General features: G+C 54.3%; 3 non-coding genes across 3 annotated transcripts in view; all 3 read right to left on the bottom strand.

Moving 5' to 3' along the window:
- Window positions 1-78, bottom strand: part of LOC124593556 — a 4,222-nt gene extending 4,144 nt beyond the window's left edge. Inside the window, exon 1 of the ribosomal RNA XR_006978133.1 lies at window positions 1-78. This exon is cut by the window's left edge and continues 4,144 nt beyond it. This is a non-coding gene — a ribosomal RNA (large subunit ribosomal RNA).
- Window positions 79-266: 188 nt separating this feature from the next.
- On the bottom strand, window positions 267-421 carry LOC124593553. Its single transcript, XR_006978131.1, has one exon. It is a non-coding gene; the product is annotated as a 5.8S ribosomal RNA (ribosomal RNA).
- A 364-nt stretch (window positions 422-785) lies between these two features.
- LOC124593563 lies at window positions 786-2,696 on the bottom strand. The gene has a single exon (XR_006978140.1). It is a non-coding gene; the product is annotated as a small subunit ribosomal RNA (ribosomal RNA).
- Between the last annotated feature and the right edge of the window lie 3,354 nt (window positions 2,697-6,050).

Genomic DNA, 6,050 nt, shown 5'->3' with positions numbered 1-6,050 from the left:
GGAATCCTTGTTAGTTTCTTTTCCTCCGCTTAGTAATATGCTTAAATTCAGCGGGTAGTCTCGCCTGCTCTGAGGTCGTTGTACGAGGTGTCGCACGCCACACCGCCAGCCGGCTGTGCACGCTACCGAGTAAGTACCGGTATGCGAACCGCCAGGCGACGGGCGCGCATCGCACGTTTAAGGAGGCGCGGCCGGCCCCACAGGCGGCCGCGACGCTCCCAGGTCTGCGAAGCGGGGCAAACGCCGCGCGCTTCAGTATACGTAGCCGACCCTCAGCCAGACGTGGCCCGGGAACGGAATCCATGGACCGCAATGTGCGTTCGAAACGTCGATGTTCATGTGTCCTGCAGTTCACATGTCGACGCGCAATTTGCTGCGTTCTTCATCGACCCACGAGCCGAGTGATCCACCGTCCTGGGTGATCTTTTCTTAGTTTACACTGTCTCTTTCAAGACAGTTGCATAGGCGGGACGTAGGCGTGTGGCGGCCCCTGTTCAAGCGTTCTGTGTCCAACGGCCTCACGGCCGATGGGCGTCGTACGGCTCCACACCGGAGCGGACAGGCAGGCGGACAGGCAGTCGGGCGAAAGTCATTCAAAACCGGCGCCAGGCGCCAGGTGCCGCAGGCCAGCCGCTCCAGCGCTTCAGCGCTCGTACCACACAACATTGGCGTTAGTTTTGAGAAGCACGCGTGGTTCCGCACGCGGCGCACGGCTACTGCGAGCCGTACAGGTAGCGTGTTGCGCGACACGACAACGCACATCGAAAGACATGCAGTCTAGTCGGTAATGATCCTTCCGCAGGTTCACCTACGGAAACCTTGTTACGACTTTTACTTCCTCTAAATGATCAAGTTTGGTCATCTTTCCGGTAGCATCGGCAACGACAGAGTCAATGCCGCGTACCAGTCCGAAGACCTCACTAAATCATTCAATCGGTAGTAGCGACGGGCGGTGTGTACAAAGGGCAGGGACGTAATCAACGCGAGCTTATGACTCGCGCTTACTGGGAATTCCTCGTTCATGGGGAACAATTGCAAGCCCCAATCCCTAGCACGAAGGAGGTTCAGCGGGTTACCCCGACCTTTCGGCCTAGGAAGACACGCTGATTCCTTCAGTGTAGCGCGCGTGCGGCCCAGAACATCTAAGGGCATCACAGACCTGTTATTGCTCAATCTCGTGCGGCTAGAAGCCGCCTGTCCCTCTAAGAAGAAAAGTAATCGCTGACAGCACGAAGGATGTCACGCGACTAGTTAGCAGGCTAGAGTCTCGTTCGTTATCGGAATTAACCAGACAAATCGCTCCACCAACTAAGAACGGCCATGCACCACCACCCACCGAATCAAGAAAGAGCTATCAATCTGTCAATCCTTCCGGTGTCCGGGCCTGGTGAGGTTTCCCGTGTTGAGTCAAATTAAGCCGCAGGCTCCACTCCTGGTGGTGCCCTTCCGTCAATTCCTTTAAGTTTCAGCTTTGCAACCATACTTCCCCCCGGAACCCAAAAGCTTTGGTTTCCCGGAGGCTGCCCGCCGAGTCATCGGAGGAACTGCGGCGGATCGCTGGCTGGCATCGTTTATGGTTAGAACTAGGGCGGTATCTGATCGCCTTCGAACCTCTAACTTTCGTTCTTGATTAATGAAAACATACTTGGCAAATGCTTTCGCTTCTGTTCGTCTTGCGACGATCCAAGAATTTCACCTCTAACGTCGCAATACGAATGCCCCCGCCTGTCCCTATTAATCATTACCTCGGGTTCCGAAAACCAACAAAATAGAACCGAGGTCCTATTCCATTATTCCATGCACACAGTATTCAGGCGGGCTTGCCTGCTTTAAGCACTCTAATTTGTTCAAAGTAAACGTGCCGGCCCACCGAGACACTCACTCAAGAGCACCCTGGTAGGATTGCAACGGGGTCCGCCTCGGGACGCACGAGCACGCACGAGGCGCGTCGCACGCCTTCAGCTCGCCCCACCGGCAGGACGTCCCACGATACATGCCAGTTAAACACCGACGGGCGGTGAACCAACAGCGTGGGACACAAATCCAACTACGAGCTTTTTAACCGCAACAACTTTAATATACGCTATTGGAGCTGGAATTACCGCGGCTGCTGGCACCAGACTTGCCCTCCAATAGATACTCGTTAAAGGATTTAAAGTGTACTCATTCCGATTACGGGGCCTCGGATGAGTCCCGTATCGTTATTTTTCGTCACTACCTCCCCGTGCCGGGAGTGGGTAATTTGCGCGCCTGCTGCCTTCCTTGGATGTGGTAGCCGTTTCTCAGGCTCCCTCTCCGGAATCGAACCCTGATTCCCCGTTACCCGTTACAACCATGGTAGGCGCAGAACCTACCATCGACAGTTGATAAGGCAGACATTTGAAAGATGCGTCGCCGGTACGAGGACCGTGCGATCAGCCCAAAGTTATTCAGAGTCACCAAGGCAAACGGACCGGACGAGCCGACCGATTGGTTTTGATCTAATAAAAGCGTCCCTTCCATCTCTGGTCGGGACTCTGTTTGCATGTATTAGCTCTAGAATTACCACAGTTATCCAAGTAACGTGGGTACGATCTAAGGAACCATAACTGATTTAATGAGCCATTCGCGGTTTCACCTTAATGCGGCTTGTACTGAGACATGCATGGCTTAATCTTTGAGACAAGCATATGACTACTGGCAGGATCAACCAGGGAGCTGCGTCAACTAGAGCTGAGCAGCCGGCCGCCCGGGAGTGTGTCCCGGGGGCCCGCGCGAACACGCAAGCGTCCGCTCAATTATTCTGCAAACAGGAGGAGGCTGAGCTCCCCTGCACAATACACCTCGAAACCCTCTCAGGTCCCGGCGGCGCGCAGCGCCGTCCTAAGTACTTGGTCGGGTTCGAGAGAGGCGCAATCGCCCGGAGTTTGGCGAGTAGACGCTTTAGGTGCGACCACCCGTGCTCCCAACTGAGCTTGCCGCTGCCGACAGAGGCCCGGGAGCGTGCTGTCGTGGCATTGCCGGCGGGAGACAACACGCGCCACCTACGGTGGCCGGCAGCTCCAACGCCAGCGCCACAGAAGGACAAAAGCCCCACTTGGGTGCCGAAGCGAACTCTCCCAGCACAGCGCACGCGCCAACACGTCCGCACAGCTGCGATACAATCCACCTGCGAGAACCGCAGAGGCGACCGAGCAGCAGACGGCGTCGCGGCGCCGAGCGCCGGGCGGCGGCGCATCCTCAGCGCACACAGTCCTCAATCGGACCAGCACACTGCAGATGTCCACCGCGCTTCGCACCGGGCCCGCGAGGACCTACTTTGGCCGCACGGCGCCGCGTGCAGGGTGCGCCGGCGCGCAGCTGCGCCGCCTGCCGCCTCCGTCGGCCGGCGCGCCTGCCACTGGCCGCCCCCACCAGCCGGCTGTAGCGCGTGCGCCCACGCACCGCGCGGCCAGCACGCCGGAAGGCCCCCCCTCACCGGCCGGGGACGGTCCCACCCAGCCACCGCCGCGTATCGCTTCACACCCACATGCCATTCACGTTCGTGGGCATGGTGGGTATCGCTGAAACAACCGGTTGGTAGCTCAACCGATCGTCGCCATCACTGATTCACCTCTAGCGAGAACAACCGCACCACAACGGTTTACCAGTTCTTCATTTGCGTAACGTCACCAGCAAACGTAGACGTCCATCGCCATTTGCAAATTCAACGATTGTTGCATGCCTGTGTCAGGTGTCACGACACACTATGTCTGCCCACATACACGCAACAACATGTGCACGCTTCGCGAACACGTGGAAGGTGGCCCCCGTACGTATGCGATGTCCATTGCGCGAACGACTGTCAACCGGCCTCTGTCGCATGTCGCAGATGTGGAACGCAGTGCACCATGCTATCACGGTGTGTGAGAAGAGACGACTACGTCTGACAACACGCGCCACTACATCAACAGACGGCTCATGCTGATCGCCATCCACGGCATACCATACTGCAATCCAGCTCTTATAGGGAGACGACACGTAGCTGAGTGCACAATATTTGGACCGTATGGTTCGCCGTTGTTGGCGCAGTCGTGGTACGGTCACACATGTACCACGATGTATCATTCAGTACATGAGGACCAATGTGCGGTACAGTGTGTGATTTGGACGTACAACATCAGCGGACAGTTGCCACAAGCCGTACCACAACGTAGGCTGTGCTTCGCCATGCGAATGCCAATGAACAACTGCGAAGGGCATTGAGCATGTACGTCCTGCCGCCATCCGCATTACAGTGTATAGCTGCAAGGTGTTTAACATGAAGCGATACTCTGGGGACCGGGCAGTGCGAGTAGCAAACTATATTGCGGGGGTTGCAGTTAGGCAACACTACACTAATTTAACGCGTCGTATGACAATTACAGAGCAGGTTAAGGCCCAACGTGTGTTGGGTTAAGGCCCAACGTGTGTTGGGTTAAGGCCCAACGTGTGTTGGGTTAAGGCCCAACGTGTGTTGGGTTAAGGCCCAACGTGTGTTGGGTTAAGGCCCAACGTGTGTTGGGTTAAGGCCCAACGTGTGTTGGGTTAAGGCCCAACGTGTGTTGGGTTAAGGCCCAACGTGTGTTGGGTTAAGGCCCAACGTGTGTTGGGTTAAGGCCCAACGTGTGTTGGGTTAAGGCCCAACGTGTGTTGGGTTAAGGCCCAACGTGTGTTGGGTTAAGGCCCAACGTGTGTTGGGTTAAGGCCCAACGTGTGTTGGGTTAAGGCCCAACGTGTGTTGGGTTAAGGCCCAACGTGTGTTGGGTTAAGGCCCAACGTGTGTTGGGTTAAGGCCCAACGTGTGTTGGGTTAAGGCCCAACGTGTGTTGGGTTAAGGCGCAACATAGGTTAGGTTAAGGCGCAACATAGGTTAGGTTAAGGCGCAACATAAGGTTAGGTTAAGGCGCAACATAGGTTAGGTTAAGGCGCAACATAGGTTAGGTTAAGGCGCAACATAGGTTAGGTTACGGCGCAACATAGGTTAGGTTAAGGCGCAACATAGGTTAGGTTAAGGCGCAACATAGGTTAGGTTACGGCGCAACATAGGTTAGGTTAAGGCGCAACATAGGTTAGGTTAAGGCGCAACATAGGTTAGGTTAAGGCGCAACATAGGTTAGGTTAAGGCGCAACATAGGTTAGGTTAAGGCGCAACATAGGTTAGGTTAAGGCGCAACATAGGTTAGGTTAAGGCGCAACATAGGTTAGGTTAAGGCGCAACATAGGTTAGGTTAAGGCGCAACATAGGTTAGGTTACGGCGCAACATAGGTTAGGTTAAGGCGCAACATAGGTTAGGTTAAGGCGCAACATAGGTTAGGTTAAGGCGCAACATAGGTTAGGTTATGGCGCAACATAGGTTAGGTTACGGCGCAACATAGGTTAGGTTACGGCGCAACATAGGTTAGGTTAAGGCGCAACATAGGTTAGGTTAAGGCGCAACATAGGTTAGGTTAAGGCGCAACATAGGTTAGGTTAAGGCGCAACATAGGTTAGGTTAAGGCGCAACATAGGTTAGGTTAAGGCGCAACATAGGTTAGGTTAAGGCGCAACTTGGGTTAGGTTAAGGCGCAACATGGGTTAGGTTAAGGCGCAACATGGGTTAGGTTAAGGCGGCAACATGGGTTAGGTTAAGGCGCAACATGGGTTAGGTTAAGGCGCAACATGGGTTAGGTTAAGGCGCAACATGGGTTAGGTTAAGGGCGCAACATGGGTTAGGTTAAGGCGCAACATGGGTTAGGTTAAGGCGCAACATGGGTTAGGTTAAGGCGCAACATGGGTTAGGTTAAGGCGCAACATGGGTTAGGTTAAGGCGCAACATGGGTTAGGTTAAGGTACAATATGGGTTAGGTTAAGGTACAATATGGGTTAGGTTAAGGTACAATATGGGTTAGGTTAAGGTACAATATGGGTTAGGTTAAGGTACAATATGGGTTAGGTTAAGGTACAATATGGGTTAGGTTAAGGTACAATATGGGTTAGGTTAAGGTACAATATGGGTTAGGTTAAGGTACAATATGGGTTAGGTTAAGGTACAATACGGGTTAGGTTAAGG

The sequence above is a fragment of the Schistocerca americana genome, unplaced genomic scaffold (genome assembly GCF_021461395.2).
Source record: "Schistocerca americana isolate TAMUIC-IGC-003095 unplaced genomic scaffold, iqSchAmer2.1 HiC_scaffold_997, whole genome shotgun sequence".
NCBI lineage: Eukaryota > Metazoa > Arthropoda > Insecta > Orthoptera > Acrididae > Schistocerca > Schistocerca americana.
The sequence above is the reverse complement of the archived record's forward strand: the minus strand, read 5'-3'. Positions and strand labels throughout refer to the sequence as shown.